Below are 19,059 nucleotides of genomic sequence, written 5' to 3'. Positions count from 1 at the left end.
GCGGGCGGGCTGTGGGTATCGGGGCCTGAGGACCGGGCTGGCGTTGGGGTCGGGATCGGGACCGGGATCGCTGCGGGCGGCAGGAGCCGCTCCTGCTCCGCCTGCAGCCGGAGCTGCGCTGGGGTCCTGCCGGGGCTCTGGGCACGGGAGGACGGCGGCGGCGATTTCCTCTGATAACCTCTGATATCGACCCCCCCACAGCATCACTGATCCCCACCCGAGTGTCACTGACCCCCCCAATGTCATTGATGCCCCCCCAATATTCCACTGATCTTCCCTCAGCGTCACTGACCCCCCCCAAAATTCCATTGATCCCCCCCACTTGATCCCTCCCTTTTTCTCCCCTCACGTTTCCCGCCCTTTTCTCCCCTCACGTTTCCCGCACTTTTTCATGGGGAACGACCCCTGAGGGGTCCTGTGGAGGGATTCTGGAGGTCCGAGGGGTGAATTTGGGGTTTGGAGAGAGGTTTAGGGGGGTCCCAGGGATGGATTTGGGGGTTTTTGGGGGTCCAAGGGATGGATTTGGGGGGTCCCGGTGTGGATCTGGGGTCCTGGGGAGGTTTTGGGGGGTCCCAAGGGTGGATTTGGGGTTCATGGGGAGGGGTTTGGGGGTTTTTTGGGGCCTCAGGGGTGAATTTGGGGTCCGGGGAGAGGTTTTGGGCGTTTTTTTTGGGGTCCCAGGGGTGAATTTGGGGTCTGGGGAGGGGTTTTTGGGGGTCCCTCACCTGCAGGGCGTCGCGGGGGTGGCAGGGGAGGGGGCAGCGGGGGGGGCCCAGCGCCCACCCCCCCTTGGGCTTCAGGAGGGCGTCGATGAGACCGAAACAGCTCGGGGGGGGGGGGGGGGGGCAAAAAACGGGGGGGGGTCACGGGCTGGAACCCCCCAGTGCCCCCCAAACCACCCCCAGGGCCCCCCCGACCTCCAGGAGCCCGCAAAACCCTCCTCAGGTTCCTTTGATGCCTCAAATGGGCCGCCCAAACCTCCCGAAGATCCCCGAAAAACACCCACAGCAGCCCCTTGAGACTCCCCGCAGATCCCCCAAACCACTCCAGGACAACTCGGGACCCCCAGGACCCCCCAAAATCCGCCCCCCCCCTCCCCCTGAGGCCTCATTTGACCCGCTCCACCTTGCGGACAGGCACCAGCTGAGGAAGCCACAAGCACCAACACCCTCGGAACTGGCATGGACTGGAAGCACTGGGAGGGTGATCAGAGAGAACTGGGATGGACGGTGAGTGGACTGGGACGAACTGGCAGGCGTGTGGGGGTCCATGGTGGGCACACGGTACCTTACTGGTCTATACTGGGATGGGTCTAAGGCCCCAGGGGAGGGGGTGAGGCCACACCGGTCCAGACTGGGAGGGGAGTCACCATGGCGCCGGAGGCGGAGTCGAGGATACGAGCGAGGCAGGGACACCTAGGGGACAGCCAGGGTACCCCAGGGACACCAAGGGGACAGCGTGGGCACCCCAGGGACAGCTAGGACACCCCAAGGGACACCTAGAGGACAAGCAAGGCACCCAAGGGACACCTAGGGGACAGCAAGGGCACCCCAGGGACACCCAGGGCAACCCCAGGGACACCCAGGGCACCCCCAGGGACACCTAGGGGACAGCCAGAGCACCCCAGGGACAGCCAGGACACCCCCAGGGACACCTAGGGGACAGCAAGGGCACCCCAGAGACACCTAGGGGACAGCCAGAGCACCCTAGGGACAGCCAGGGGACAGCCAGAGCACCCTAGGGACAGCCAGGGCTCCCCCAGGGACACCTAGGGGACAGCCAGGGCTCCCCCAGGGACACCGAGGGGACAGCCAGGGCACGTCCAGGGACACCTAGGGGACTGCCAGAGCACTCCAGGGACAGCCAGGGCACCCCCAGAGACACCGAGGGCACAGCCAGGGCACCCTAGGGACAGCCAGGGCACCCCCAGGGCCACCTAGGGGACAGCCAGGGCACCCCAGGGACAGCGAGGGGACCCCCAGGGACACCGAGGGGACAGCCAGGGCACCCCAGGGCACCCCAGGGACACCCAGGGCACACCCAAGGACACGTACGGGACAGCCAGGGCCCCCCGAGGGACACCTAGGGGACAGCCAGGGCACCCCAGAGACACCCAGGGCACACCCAGGGACACATAAGGGACAGCCAGGGCACCCTAGGGACAGCCAGGGCACCCCCAGGGACACTGACGAGACAGCCAGGGCACCCCAGGGACACCTAGGGGACAGCCAGGGCACCCCCAGGGACACCTTGAGGACAGCCAGGGCGCCCCCAGGGACACCTAGGGGACAGCCAGGGCACCCCAGGGACAGCGAGGGGACCCCCAGGGACACCGAGGGGACAGCCAGGGCACCCCAGGGACAGCCAGGGCACCCCCAGGGCCACCTAGGGGACAGCCAGGGCACCCCAGGGACAGCGAGGGGACCCCCAGGGACACCGAGGGGACAGCCAGGGCACCCCAGGGCACCCCAGGGCACCCCAGGGACACCCAGGGCACCCCCAAGGACACCTAGGGGACCTCCAGGGCACCCCCAGGGACACGTACGAGACAGCCAGGGCGCCCCCAGGGACACCTAGGAGACAGCCAGGGCACCCCAGGGACACCTAGGGGACCTCCAGGGCACCCCCAGGGACACGTATGGGACAGCCAGGAAACCCCAGGGACACCCTGTGCACCCCCAGGGACAGCCAGGGCACCCCCAGGGACACCTAAAGGACAGCCAGGGCCCCCCGAGGGACACCTAGGGGACAGCCAGGGCACCCCAGAGACACCCAGGGCACACCCAGGGACACATAAGGGACAGCCAGGGCACCCTAGGGACAGCCAGGGCACCCCCAGAGACACCGAGGGCACAGCCAGGGCACCCCCAGGGACACTGACGAGACAGCCAGGGTCCCCAGGGACACCTAGGGGACAGCCAGGGCCCCCACAGGGACACCCAGGGGACAGTCAGGGCACCCCAGGGACACCCAGGGCACCCCCAGGGACACCTAGGGGACAGCCGGGGCACCCCCAAGGACACCTAGGGGACAGCCAGGGCACTCCAGGGACAGCCAGGGCACCCCCAGGGACACCTAGGGGACAGCCAGGGCTCCCCCAGGGACAGCCAGGGCACCCCCAGGGCACCCCAGGGACACCCAGGGCACCCCCAGGGACACGTTGGGGACAGCCAGGGCACCCCAGAGACAGCCAGGACGCCCCCAAGGACACCTAGGAGACAGGCAGGGCACCCCCAGGGACACCAAGGGGACAGCCAGAGCACCCCAAGGACAGGCAGGGCACCCCCAGGGACACCTAGGGGACAGCCAGGGCACCCCCAGGGACAACCAGGGCAGCCCCAGAGACGCCTAGGGGACAGCCTGGGCACCCCAAGGACAGCCAGGGCTCCCCCAGGGACAGCCAAGGCACCCCGGGGACACCTAGGGGACAGCCAGGGCTCCCCCAGGGACACCTATGGGACAGCCAGGGCACCCCCAGGGACACCGAGGGGACAGCCAGGGCACGTCCAGGGACACCTAGGGGACAGCCAGGGCACCCCCAGGGACACGTAGGGGACTGCCAGAGCACTCCAGGGACAGCCAAGGCACCCCCAGGGACACCTAGGGGACAGCCAGGGCCCCCACAGGGACACCTAAGGGACAGCCAGGGAACCCCAGGGCACACCCAGGGACACCTAAGGGACACCCAGGGCACCCTAGGGACAGCCAGGGCACCCCCAGAGACACCGAGGGCACAGCCAGGGCACCCTAGGGACAGCCAAGGCACCCCCAAGGACACCTAGGGGACAGGCAGGGCACCCCCAGGGACACCTAGAGGACAGGCAGGGCACCCCCAGGGACAGCCAGGGCTCCCCCAGGGACAGCCAGGGCACCCCCAGGGACACCTAGGGGACAGGCAGGGCACCCCCAGGGACACCTAGGGAACACCCAGGGCACCCCAGGGACAGCCAGGGCACCCCAGGGACACCCAGGGCACCCCCAGGGACACCTAGGGGACAGCCAGGGAACGCCAGGGACACCCTGTGCACCACCAGGGACACCCAGGGCACCCCAGGGACACCCAGGGCACCCCAGGGACACCCAGGGCACCCCCAGAGACACAGAGGGCACAGCCAGGGCACCCTAGGGACAGCCAGGGCACCCCCAAGGACACCGAGGGGACAGCCAGGGCACCCTAGGGACAGCCAGGGCAATCCCAGGGACACCTAGGGGACAGCCAGGGCACCCACAGGGACAGCCAGGGCACCCCCAGGGACACCTAGGGGACAGGCAGGGCACCCCCAGGGACACCGAGGGGACAGCCAGGGCACCCTAGGGACAGCCAGGGCACCCCCAGGGACACCTAGGGGACAGCCAGGGCACCCTAGGGACAGCCAGGGCACCCTCAGGGACACCAAGGGGACAGCCAGAGCACCCCAAGGACAGCCAGGGCTCGCCCAGGGACACGTAGGGGACAAGCAGGGCACCCCCAGGGACACCTAGAGGACAGCCAGGGCGCCCCCAGGGACACCTAGGGGACAGCCAGGGCACCCCAGGGACACCGAGGGCACCCCCCGGGACACGTAGGGGACAGGCAGGGCACCCCCAGGGACACCTAGAGGACACCCTGGGCTCCCCCAAGGACACCTAGGGGACAGCCAGGGCACCCCAGGGACACCCAGGGCACCCCAGGGACACGTAGGGGACAGCCAGGGCACCCCCAGGGACACCTAGGAGACAGCCAGGGCCCCCCCAGGGACACCTAGGGGACAGCCAGGTCACCCCAGGGACACCCAGGGCACTCCCAGGGACACCTAGGGGACCTCCAGGGCACCCCCAGGGACATGTACGGGACAGCCAGGGAACCCCAGGGACACCCTGTGCACCCCCAGGGACAGCCAGGGCACCCCCAGGGACAACTAGGGGACAGCCAGGGCCCCCCCAGGGACACCTAGGGGACAGCCAGGGAACCCCAGGGACACCCTGTGCACCCCCAGGGACACCCAGGGCATCCCCAGGGACACCTAGGGAACAGCCAGGGCCCCCCCAGGGACACCCAGGGCACCCCCAGGGACACCCAGGGCACCCCCAGGGACACCTACGGGACAGCCATAGAACCCCAGGGACACCTAGGGCACCCCCAGAGACACCGAGGGGAATGCCAGGGCACCTCCAGGGACACCCAGGGCACCCCAGGGACACCGAGGGGAATGCCAGGGCACCCCCAGGGACATTTAGGGGACAGCCAGGGCACTCCAGGGACACCCAGGGCACCCCCAGAGACACCTAGGGGACAGCCAGGGCACCCCCAGGGACACCCTGGGCACCCCCAGGGACGCCTAGAGGACAGCCAGGGCACTCCCAGGGACACTCTGGGCACCCACAGGGACACCTTGGGGACAGCCAGGGCACCCCCAGGGACACCAAGGGGACAGGCAGGGCACCCCCAGGGACACCCAGGGCACTCCCAACAACACCTAGGGGATAGGCAGGGCAACCCCAGGGACACCTAGGGGACAGCCAGGGCACCCCAGGGACATCTAGGGGACAGCCAGGGCACCCTAGGGACAGTCAGGGCACCCCGAGGGACACCTAAGTGACAGCCAGGGAACCCCAGGGACACCGAGGGGACAGCCAGGGCACCCCAGGGCACCCCAGGGCACCCCAGGGACACCCAGGGCACCCCCAATGGCACCTAGGGGACCTCCAGGGCACCCCCAGGGACACGTACGAGACAGCCAGGGCGCCCCCAGGGACACCTAGGAGACAGCCAGGGCACCCCAGGGACACCTAGGGGACCTCCAGGGCACCCCCAGGGACACGTATGGGACAGCCAGGAAACCCCAGGGACACCCTGTGCACCCCCAGGGACAGCCAGGGCACCCCCAGGGACACCTAAAGGACAGCCAGGGCCCCCCGAGGGACACCTAGGGGACAGCCACGGCACCCCAGAGACACCCAGGGCACACCCAGGGACACATAAGGGACAGCCAGGGCACCCTAGGGACAGCCAGGGCACCCCCAGAGACACCGAGGGCACAGCCAGGGCACCCCCAGGGACACTGACGAGACAGCCAGGGTCCCCAGGGACACCTAGGGGACAGCCAGGGCCCCCACAGGGACACCCAGGGGACAGTCAGGGCACCCCAGGGACACCCAGGGCACCCCCAGGGACACCTAGGGGACAGCCGGGGCACCCCCAAGGACACCTAGGGGACAGCCAGGGCACTCCAGGGACAGCCAGGGCACCCCCAGGGACACCTAGGGGACAGCCAGGGCTCCCCCAGGGACAGCCAGGGCACCCCCAGGGCACCCCCAGGGACACGTTGGGGACAGCCAGGGCACCCCAGAGACAGCCAGGACGCCCCCAAGGACACCTAGGAGACAGGCAGGGCACCCCCAGGGACACCAAGGGGACAGCCAGAGCACCCCAAGGACAGGCAGGGCACCCCCAGGGACACCTAGGGGACAGCCAGGGCACCCCCAGGGACAACCAGGGCAGCCCCAGAGACGCCTAGGGGACAGCCTGGGCACCCCAAGGACAGCCAGGGCTCCCCCAGGGACAGCCAAGGCACCCCGGGGACACCTAGGGGACAGCCAGGGCTCCCCCAGGGACACCTATGGGACAGCCAGGGCACCCCCAGGGACACCGAGGGGACAGCCAGGGCACGTCCAGGGACACCTAGGGGACAGCCAGGGCACCCCCAGGGACACGTAGGGGACTGCCAGAGCACTCCAGGGACAGCCAAGGCACCCCCAGGGACACCTAGGGGACAGCCAGGGCACCCTAGGGACAGCCAGGGCAATCCCAGGGACACCTAGGGGACAGCCAGGGCACCCACAGGGACAGCCAGGGCACCCCCAGGGACACCTAGGGGACAGGCAGGGCACCCCCAGGGACACCGAGGGGACAGCCAGGGCACCCTAGGGACAGCCAGGGCACCCCCAGGGACACCTAGGGGACAGCCAGGGCACCCTAGGGACAGCCAGGGCACCCTCAGGGACACCAAGGGGACAGCCAGAGCACCCCAAGGACAGCCAGGGCACGCCCAGGGACACGTAGGGGACAAGCAGGGCACCCCCAGGGACACCTAGAGGACAGCCAGGGCGCCCCCAGGGACACCTAGAGGACAGCCAGGGCACCCCAGGGACACCGAGGGCACCCCCCGGGACACGTAGGGGACAGGCAGGGCACCCCCAGGGACACCTAGAGGACACCCTGGGCTCCCCCAAGGACACCTAGGGGACAGCCAGGGCACCCCAGGGACACCCAGGGCACCCCAGGGACACGTAGGGGACAGCCAGGGCACCCCCAGGGACACCTAGGAGACAGCCAGGGCCCCCCCAGGGACACCTAGGGGACAGCCAGGTCACCCCAGGGACACCTAGGGCACTCCCAAGGACACCTAGGGGACAGCCAGGGAACCCCAGGGACACCCTGTGCACCCCCAGGGACAGCCAGGGCACCCCCAGGGACAACTAGGGGACAGCCAGGGCCCCCCCAGGGACACCTAGGGGACAGCCAGGTAACCCCAGGGACACCCTGTGCACTCCCAGGGACACCCAGGGCATCCCCAGGGACACCTAGGGAACAGCCAGGGCCCCCCCAGGGACACCCAGGGCACCCCCAGGGACACCGAGGGGAAGGCAGGACACCCCCAGGGACACCTAGGGGACAGCCAGGGCACCCCGAGGGACACCCTGTGCACCCCCAGGGACACCCAGGGCACCCCCAGGGACACCTACGGGACAGCCATAGAACCCCAGGGACACCTAGGGCACCCCCAGAGACACCGAGGGGAATGCCAGGGCACCTCCAGGGACACCCAGGGCACCCCAGGGACACCGAGGGGAATGCCAGGGCACCCCCAGGGACATTTAGGGGACAGCCAGGGCACTCCAGGGACACCCAGGGCACCCCCAGGGACACCTAGGGGACAGCCAGGGCACCCCCAGGGACACCCTGGGCACCCCCAGGGACGCCTAGAGGACAGCCAGGGCACTCCCAGGGACACTCTGGGCACCCACAGGGACACCTTGGGGACAGGCAGGGCACCCCCAGGGACACCCAGGGCACCCCCAACAACACCTAGGGGATAGGCAGGGCAACCCCAGGGACACCTAGGGGACAGCCAGGGCACCCCAGGGACATCTAGGGGACAGCCAGGGCACCCTAGGGACAGTCAGGGCACCCCGAGGGACACGTAAGTGACAGCCAGGGCACCCCAGGGACATCGAGGGACAGCCAGGAACCCCCTGGGACAGCCAGCTCACCCCCACGGCCGCCTCCACCTCCAGGAGCTATCAAAACCCTCCTCAGGTTCTTTGATGCCTCAAATGGGCCGCCCAAACCTCCCGAATACCCCCCAAAGCACCCAAAGCAGCCCCCAGGACTCCCCCCAGATCCCCCACAACCCAAAAACCCCCTCCACGAAAACTCAGGACCCCCAGGATCCCCCCAAATCCACGCCCCCCTCACCCTGAGGTCCCGTTTGAGCCGCTCCACGTTGCGGACAGGCACCAGCTCATCAAGCCCCAAGCACCAACACCTGCGGGACTGGGATGGACTGAGAGCACTGGGAGGGTGACCAGAGAAACCTGGGATGGACAAAGAGTGGACTGGGATGAACTGGGATGAACTGGCAGGCGTGTGGGGGTCCATGGTGGCCACTCGGTGCCTTACTGGTCTATACTGGGATGGGTCGGATGGCCCCAGGGGAGGGGGTGAGGCCACACTGGTCCAGACTGGGAGGGGAGTCACCATGGCGCCGGAGGCGGAGTCGAGGATACGAGCGAGGCAGGGACACCTAGGGGACAGCCAGGGCAACCCAGGGACACGAGGGCCCTCCCAGGGACACCTAGGGGACAGCCAGGGAACCCCAGGGACACCCTGGGCATCCCCAGGGACACCTAATGGACCCCCAGGGACTCCTAGGGGACAGCCAGGGCACCCCCAAGGACACCTAGGGGACAGGCAGGGCACCCCCAGGGACACCTAGGGGACAGCCAGAGCACCCCAAGGACAGCCTGGGCACCCCCAGGGACACCTAGGGGACAGCCAGGGCACCCCAGGGACACCAAGGGGACACCCTGGGCACCCCCAGGGACACGTAGGGGACAGCCAGGGCACCCCAGGGACACCCTGGGCACCCCCAGGGACACTAAGGGCACAGCCAGGGCACCTAGGGACAGCCAGGGCACCCCCAGGGACACTGACGGGACAGCCAGGGCACCCCAGGGACACCTAGGGGACAGGCAGGGAACCCCCAGAGACCCCTAGGGGACAGCCAGGGCCCCCCCAGGGACACCCAGGGGACAGCCAGGAAACCCGAGGGACAGCCAGGGCACCCCCAGGGACACCTAGAGGACAGCCAGGGCACCCCCAGGGACACCTAGGGGACAGCCAGGGCACCCCCAGGGACACCAGGGCACCCCCAGGGCACCCCAGGGACCCACAGGGCACCCCCAGGAACACCAAGGGGACAGGCAGGGCACCCCCAGGGACACCTAGGGGACAGGCAGGGTACCCCCAGGGACACCCAGGGCACCCCCAACGACACCTAGGGGACAGGCAGGGCACCCCCAGGGACACCTAGGGGACAGGCAGGGCACTCCCAGGGACACTCTGGGCACGCACAGGGACACCGAGGGGACAGCCAGGCACGCCAGAGACACCCTGGGCAAGCCCAGGGACACCTAGGGGACAGCCAGGGCACCCCAGGGACACCCAGGGCACCCCCAGGGACACCTTGGGGACAGCCAGGGCACCCCAGGGACACCCAGGGCACCCCCAGGGACACCAAGGGGACAGCCAGGGCACCCCAGGGACACCCAGGGACCCCCAGGGACACCTAGGGGACAGGCAGGGCACCCCCAGGGAAACCCAGGGCACCCCCAACGACACCTAGGGGACAGGCAGGGCACCCCCAGGGACACCTAGGGGACAGCCAGGGCACCCTAAAGATAGCCAGGGCACCCCCAGGGACACCTAGGGGACAGGCAGGGCACCCCCAGGGACACCCAGGGCACCCCCAACGACACCTAGGAGACAGGCAGGGGACCCCCAACGACACCTAGGGGACAGGCAGGGCACCCCAGGGACACCCAGGGCACCCCCAGGGACACCTAGGGGAAAGGCAGGGCACTCCCAGGGACACTCTGGGCACCCACAGGGACACCTTGGGGACAGCCAGGGCACCCCAGGGACACCCAGGGCTCCCCCAGGGACACCTAGGGGACAGCCAGGGCACCCTAGGGACAGCCAGGGCACCCCCAGGGACACCTAGGGCACCCCCAGGGACACCTAGGGGACAGGCAGGGCACCCCAGGGACACCTAGGGGACAGCCAGGGCCCTCCCAGGGACACCTAGAGGACAGGCAGGGCACCCCCAGGGCGCCCCAGGGACACCCAGGGCACCCCCAGTGACACCAAGGGGACAGCCAGGGCACCCCAGGGACACCAAGGGGACAGCCAGGGCAACCCCAGGGACACCTAGGGGAAGGAAGGACACCCCCAGGGACACCTAGGGGACAGCCAGGGCACCCCCAGGGACATTTAGGGGACAGCCAGGGCACTCCAGGGACACCCAGGGCACCCCCACGGACACCTAGGGGACAGCCAGGGCACCCCCAGGGACACCTAGGGGACAGGCAGGGCACCCCAGGGACACCTAGGGGACAGCCAGGGCCCCCCCAGGGACACCTAGGGGACAGGCAGGGCACCCCCAGGGCACCTCAGGGACACCCAGGGCACCCCCAGGGACACCAAGGGGACAGCCAGAGCACCCCAAGGACAGCCAGGGCACCCCCAGGGACACCTAGGGGTCAGCCAGGGCACCCCAGGGACACTCAGGGCACCCCCAGGGACACCAAGGGGACAGCCATGGCACCCCAGGGACACCCAGGGCACCCCCAGGGACATCTAGGGGACAGGCAGGGCACCCCCAGAGACACCTAGGGGAAGGCAGGACACCCCCAGGGACACCTAGGGGACAGCCAGGGCACCCTCAGGGACATTTAGGGGACAGCCAGGGCACTCCAGGGACACCCAGGGCACCCCCAGGGACATTTAGGGGACAGCCAGGGCACTCCAGGGACACCCAGGGCACCCCCAACGACACCTAGGGGACAGCCAGGGCACCCCCAGGGACACCTAGAGGACAGGCAGGGCACCCCCAGGGACACCTAGAGGACAGGCAGGGCACCCCCAGGGACACCAAGGGGACAGCCAGAGCACCCCAAGGACAGCCAGGGCACCCCGAGGGACACCTAGGGGACAGCCAGGGCACCACAGGGACACAAAGGGGACAGCCAGGGCACCCCCATGGACACCGAGGGGACAGCCAGGGCACCCCAGGGACAACTTGGGGACAGCAAGGGCACCCCCAGGGACACCCTGGGCACCCCCAGGGACACGTAGGGGACAGCCAGGGTACCGCAGGGACACCCTGGGCGCCCCCAGGGACACCTTGAGGACAGGCAGGGCACCCCCAGAGACCCCTAGGGGACAGCCAGGGCACCCCGAGGGACACCAGGGCACCCCCAGGGAAACCTAGGGGACAGCCAGGGCACACTAGGGACACCTAGGGGACAGCCAGGGCCCCCCCAGGCACACCTAGGGCACCCCCAGAAACACCTAGGGGACAGCCAGGGCACCCTAGGGACAGCCAGGGCACCCCCAGGGACACCTAGGGGACAGGCAGGGCACCCCCATGGACACGTAGAGGACAGCCATGGCACCCCAGGGACAGCCAGGGAACCCCCAGGGACACCCAGGGCACCCCCAGGGACACCTACGGGACAGCAAGGGCACCACCAGGGACACCCTGGGAACCCCCAGGGACACGTAGGGGACAGCCAGGGCACCCCAGGGACACCCTGGGCGCCCCCAGGGACACCGAGGGGACAGCCAGGGCACCCCAGGGACACCTAGGGGACAGCCAGGGCACCCTAGGGACAGCCAGGGCACCCCCTGGGACACCTAGGGAACAGCCAGGGCACCCCAGGGACACGTAGGGGAAAGCCAGGGCACCCCTGGGACATCCAGGGCACCCCCAGGGACACCTAGGGGACAGACAGGGCACCCCCAGGGACACCGAGGGCACAGAAAGGGCACCCTAGGGACAGCCAGGGCACCCCCAAGGAAAGCCAGGGCACCCCAGGGACACCTAGGGCACAGCCAGGGCACCCTAGGGACCGCCAGGGCACCCCCAGGGACACCTAGGGGACAGGCAGGGCACCCCCAGGGACACCTAGGGGACAGCCAGGGCACCCTAGGGACAGCCAGGGCACCCTCAGGGACACCTAGGGGACAGGCAGGGCACCCCCAGAGACCCCTAGGGGACAGCCAGGGCCCCCCCAGGGACAGCCACGGCACCCCAAGGGACACTCAGGGCACCCCCAGGGACACCTTCGGGACAGCCAGGGAACCCCAGGGACACCCAGGGCACCCCCATGGACACCTAGGGCACCCCCAGAGACACTGAGGGCACAGCCAGGGCACCCCCAGGGACACCTAGGGGACAGGCAGGGCACACCCCCAGGGACACCGAGGGGACAGCCAGGGAACCCCCAGGGACACCCAGGGCACCCCCAGGGACACGAAGGGGACAGCCAGGGCACCCCCAGGGACACCTAGGGGACAGCCAGGGCACTCCAGGGACACCCAGGGCACCCCCAGGGACACCGAGGGGACAGCCAGGGCACGCCCTGGGCACCCCAGGGACAGCCAGGGCACCCCCAGGGACACCTACGGCACCCCCAGGGACACCTAGGGGACAGCCAGGGCACCCTAGGGACAGCCAGGGCACCTCGAGGGACACCGAGAGGACAGGCAGGGCACCCCCAGGGACACCTAGGCGACAGCCAGGGTCCCCCCAGGGACACCTAGGGGACAGCTAGGGCCCCCCCAGGGACACCCAGGGCACCCCCAGGGACGCCTAGGGGACAGGCAGGGCACCCCCAGGGACACCAAGGGGAAAGCCAGGGCACCCCCAGGGACACCTAGGGGAAGGCAGGACACCCCCAGGGACACCTAGGGGACAGCCAGGGCACCCTCAGGGACATTTAGGGGACAGCCAGGGCACTCCAGGGACACCCAGGGCACCCCCAGGGACATTTAGGGGACACCCAGGGCACCCCCAACGACACCTAGGGGACAGGCAGGGGACCCCCAGGGACACCCAGGGCACCCCCAACGACACCTAGGGGACAGGCAGGGCACCCCCAGGGACACCTAGGGGACAGGCAGGGCACCCCAGGGACACCTAGGGGACAGCCAGGGCCCCCCCAACGACACCTAGGTGACAGGCAGGGGACCCCCAGGGACCCCCAGGGCACCCCCAACGACACCTAGGGGACAGGCAGGGCACCCCCAGGGACACCTAGGGGACAGCCAGGGCACCCCAGGGACACCCAGGGCACTCCCAGGGACACCTAGGGGACAGCAAGGGCACCCCCAGGGACACTCTGGGCACCCCCAGGGACACGTAGGAGACAGCCAGGGCACCCCAGGGACACCCTGGGCGCCCCCAGGGACACCTAGGGGACAGCCAGGGCACCCCCAGGGACACCCAGGGCAGCCCCAGGGACACCTAGGGGACAGGCAGGGCACCCCGAGCTACACCAGGTCACCCCCACGGACACCTAGGGGACAGCCAGGGCACCCTAGGGACAGCCAGGGCACCCCCAGGGACACCGAGGGGACAGCCAGGGCACCCTGGGGAACCCCAGGGCATTCCCAAGGACACCTAGGGGACACGCAGGGCACCCCCAGGGATACCTAGGGAACAGCCAGGGCACCCCAGGGACACGTAGGGGACAGCCAGGGCACCCCAGGCACACCCAGGGCACACCCAGGGACACCTAGGGGACAGCCAGGGCACCCACAGGGACACCTAGGGGACAGCCAGGGCACTCCAGGGACAGCCAGGGCAGCCTCAGGGACACCAATGGGACATCCAGAGCACCCCAGGGACAGCCACGGCACCCCGAGGGACAGCTAGGGGACCGCAAGGGCACCCCCAGGGACACCTAAGGGACACCCTGGGCACCCCCAGGGACACCAAGGGGACCCCCAGGGACACCTAGGGGACAGCCAGGGCACCCCAGGGACAGCGAGGGCACCCCGAGGGACACCTAGGGGACCTCCAGGGCACCCCCAGGGACACGTACGGGACAGTCAGTGAACCCCAGTGACACCCTGAGCACCCCCAGGGACACCCAGGGCACCCCCAGGGACACCTAGGGGACTGCAAGGGCCCCCCCAGGGACACCTAGGGGACTGCCAGGGCAGCCCAGGGACACTCAGGGCACCCCCAGGGACACCTACGGGACAGCCTGGGAACCTCAGGGACACCCACGGCACCCCCATGGACACCTAGGGCACCCCCAGAGACACTGAGGGCACAGCCAGGGCACCCCCAGGGACACCTAGGGGACAGGCACGGCACACCCCCAGGGACACCGAGGGGACAGCGAGGGCACCCCCAGGGACACCTAGAGGACAGCCAGGGCACCCCAGGGACACCCAGGGCACCCCCAGGGACACGTAGAGGACAGCCAGAGCACCCCAAGGACAGCCAGGGCACCCCCAGGGACACCTAGGGGACAGCCACGGCACCCCAGGGACACCAAGGGGACAGCCAGGGCACCCCCAGGGACACCTAGGGGACAGGCAGGGCACTCCAGGGACACCCAGGGCACCCCAGAGATACCCTGGGCAACCCCAGGGACACCTAGGGGACAGCCAGGCCACCCTAGGGACAGCCAGGGCACCCCCAAGACACGAAGGGAACAGCCAGGGCACCCCCAGGGACACCTAGGGGACAGCCAGGGCACCCCAGGGACACCCAGGGCACCCCCAGGGACACCGACGGGACAGCCAGGGCACTCCAGGGACAGCCAGGGCACACCCAGGGACACCTAGGGGACAGCCAGGGCACCCTAGGGACAGCCAAGGCACCCCCAGGGACACCGAGAGGACAGGCAGGGCACCCCCAGGGACACCTTGGGGACAGCCAGGGCACCCCAGGGACAGCCAGGGCACCCCCAGGGACACCTAGGGGACAGCCAGGGCCCCCCCAGGGACACCTAGGGGACAGCCAGGGCACCCCAGAGACAGCCAGGGCCCCCCCAGGGACACCTAGGGGACAGCCAGGGCCCCCCCAGGGACACCCAGGGCACCCCCAGGGACACCTAGGTGACAGCCAGGGCACCCCCAGGGACATTTAGGGGACAGCCAGGGCACTCCAGGGACACCCAAGGCACCCCCAGGGACATTTAGGGGACAGCCAGGGCACTCCAGGGACACCCAGGGCACCCCCAGGGACACCTAGGGGACAGCCAGGGCACCCCCAGGGACACCTAGGGGACAGGCAGGGCACCACAGGGACACCTAGGGGACAGCCAGGGCCACCCCAGGGACACCTAGGAGACAGGCAGGGCACCCCCAGGGACACCGAGGGGACAGCCAGGGCATCCCCAGGGACACCTAGAGGACAGGCAGGGCACCCCCAGGGACACCAAGGGGACAGCCAGAGCACCCCAAGGACAGCCAGGGCACCCCGAGGGGCACCTAGGGGACAGCCAGGGCACCACAGGGACACAAAGGGGACAGCCAGGGCACCCCCATGGACACCTAGGGGACAGCCAGGGCACCCCAGGGACACCCAGGGAACCCCCAGGGAAAACTTGGGGACAGCAAGGGCACCCCCAGGGACACCCTGGGCACCCCCAGGGACACCTAGGGCACAGCCAGGGCACCCTAGGGACCGCCAGGGCACCCCCAGGGACACCTAGGGGACAGGCAGGGCACCCCCAGGGACACCTAGTGGACAACCAGGGCACCCCCAGGGACATTTAGTTGACAGCCAGGGCACCCCCAGGGACACCCTGGACACCCCCAGGGACACGTAGGGGACAGCCAGGGCACCCCAGGGACACCCTGGGCACCCCCATCGACACCTAGGGGACAGGCAGGGCACACCCCCAGGGACACTGAGGGGACAGCCAGGGCACCCCCAGGGACACCCAGGGCACCCCCAGGGACACGAAGGGGACAGCCAGGGCACCCCCAGGGACACCTAGGGGACAGCCAGGGCACTCCAGGGACACCCAGGGCACCCCCAGGGACACCGAGGGGACAGCCAGGGCACCCCCTGGGCACCCCAGGGACAGCCAGGGCACCCCCAGGGACACCTAGGGCACCCCCAGGGACACCTAGGGGACAGCCAGGGCACCCTAGGGACAGCCAGGGCACCTCCAGGGACACCGAGAGGACAGGCAGGGCACCCCCAGGGACACCTAGGCGACAGCCAGGGTCCCCCCAGGGACACCTAGGGGAAAGCTAGGGCCCCCCCAGGGACACCCAGGGCACCCCCAGGGACGCCTAGGGGACAGGCAGGGCACCCCCAGGGACACCAAGGGGAAAGCCAGGGCACCCCCAGGGACACCTAGGGGAAGGCAGGACACCCCCAGGGACACCTAGGGGACAGCCAGGGCACCCTCAGGGACATTTAGGGGACAGCCAGGGCACTCCAGGGACACCCAGGGCACCCCCAGGGACATTTAGGGGACAGCCAGGGCACTCCAGGGACACCCAGGGCACCCCCAACGACACCTAGGGGACAGGCAGGGGACCCCCAGGGACACCCAGGGCACCCCCAACGACACCTAGGGGACAGGCAGGGCACCCCCAGGGACACCTAGGGGACAGCCAGGGCACCCCAGGGACACCCAGGGCACTCCCAGGGACACCTAGGGGACAGCAAGGGCACCCCCAGGGACACTCTGGGCACCCCCAGGGACACGTAGGGGACAGCCAGGGCACCCCAGGGACATCCTGGGCGCCCCCAGGGACACCTAGGGGACAGCCAGGGCACCCCCAGGGACACCAAGGGGACAGCCAGGGCACCCTGGGGACAGCCAGGGCACCCCCAAGGACACCTAGGGGACACGCAGGGCACCCCCAGGGATACCTAGGGAACAGCCAGGGCACCCCAGGGACACGTAGGGGACAGCCAGGGCACCCCAGGCACACCCAGGGCACACCCAGGGACACCTAGGGGACAGCCAGGGCACCCACAGGGACACCTAGGGGACAGCCCGGGCACTCCAGGGACAGCCAGGGCACCCCCAGGGACACCTAGGGGACACCCAGGGCACCCCGAGGGACACCAGGGCACCCCCAGGGACATCAAGGTCACAGCCAGGGCACCCTAGGGACAGCCAGGGCACCCCCAGGGACACCGAGGGCACAGCCAGGGCCCCCCCAGGGACACCTAGGGCACCCCCAGGGACACCTAGGGGACAGCCAGGGCACCCTAGGGACAGCCAGGGCACCTCGAGGGACACCGAGAGGACAGGCAGGGCACCCCCAGGGACACCTAGGCGACAGCCAGGGTCCCCCCAGGGACACCTAGGGGAAAGCTAGGGCCCCCCCAGGGACACCCAGGGCACCCCCAGGGACGCCTAGGGGACAGGCAGGGCACCCCCAGGGACACCACGGGGAAAGCCAGGGCACCCCCAGGGACACCTAGGGGAAGGCAGGACACCCCCAGGGACACCTAGGGGACAGCCAGGGCACCCTCAGGGACATTTAGGGGACAGCCAGGGCACTCCAGGGACACCCAGGGCACCCCCAGGGACATTTAGGGGACACCCAGGGCACCCCCAACGACACCTAGGGGACAGCCAGGGGACCCCCAGGGACACCCAGGGCACCCCCAACGACACCTAGGGGACAGGCAGGGCACCCCCAGGGACACCTAGGGGACAGGCAGGGCACCCCAGGGACACCCAGGGCACCCCCAACGACACCTAGGGGACAGGCAGGGCACCCCCAGGGACACCTAGGGGACAGCCAGGGCACCCCAGGGACACCCAGGGCACTCCCAGGGACACCGAGGGGACAGCAAGGGCACCCCCAGGGACACTCTGGGCACCCCCAGGGACATGTAGGGGACAGCCAGGGCACCCCAGGGACACCCTGGACGCCCCCAGGGACACCTAGGGGACAGCCAGGGAACCCCCAGGGACACCTAGGGGACAGGCAGGGCACACCCCCAGGGACACCGAGGGGACAGCCAGGGCACCCCCAGGGACACCTAGAGGACAGCCAGGGCACCCCAGGGACACCCAGGGCACCCCCAGGGACACGTAGAGGACAGCCAGAGCACCCCAAGGACAGCCAGGGCACCCCCAGGGACACCTAGGGGACAGCCACGGCACCCCAGGGACACCAAGGGGACAGCCAGGGCACCCCCAGGGACACCTAGGGGACAGGCAGGGCACTCCAGGGACACCCAGGGCACCCCAGAGATACCCTGGGCAACCCCAGGGACACCTAGGGGACAGCCAGGCCACCCTAGGGACGGCCAGGGCACCCCCAAGACACGAAGGGAACAGCCAGGGCACCCCCAGGGACACCTAGGGGACAGCCAGGGCACCCCAGGGACACCCAGGGCACCCCCAGGGACACCTAGGGGACAGCCAGGGCACTCCCAGGGACACCCTGGGCACCCCCAGGGACACCGACGGGACAGCCAGGGCACTCCAGGGACAGCCAGGGAACACCCAGGGACACCTAGGGGACAGCCAGGGCACCCTAGGGACAGCCAAGGCACCCCCAGGGACACCGATTGGACAGGCAGGGCACCCCCAGGGACACCTTGGGGACAGCCAGGGCACCCCAGGGACAGCCAGGGCACCCCCAGGGACACCTAGGGGACTGCCAGGGCCCCCCCAGGGACACCTAGGGGACAGCCAGGGCAGCCCAGGGACACTCAGGGCACCCCCAGGGACACCTACGGGACAGCCTGGGAACCCCAGGGACAGCCAGGGCACCCCCAGGGACACCTAGGGGACAGGCAGGGCACACCCCCAGGGACACCGAGGGGACAGCGAGGGCACCCCCAGGGACACCTAGAGGACAGCCAGGGCACCCCAGGGACACCCAGGGCACCCCCAGGGACACGTAGAGGACAGCCAGAGCACCCCAAGGACAGCCAGGGCACCCCCAGGGACACCTAGGGGACAGGCAGGGCACCCCCAGGGACACCTAGGGGACAGGCAGGGCACCCC

Source organism: Chamaea fasciata, unplaced genomic scaffold (assembly GCF_029207755.1).
Source record: "Chamaea fasciata isolate MVZ Bird 193981 ecotype frontalis unplaced genomic scaffold, bChaFas1.0.hap1 SCAF_609, whole genome shotgun sequence".
NCBI classification, from domain to species: Eukaryota; Metazoa; Chordata; class Aves; order Passeriformes; family Sylviidae; genus Chamaea; species Chamaea fasciata.
Note: the sequence above shows the minus strand (reverse complement) of the source record.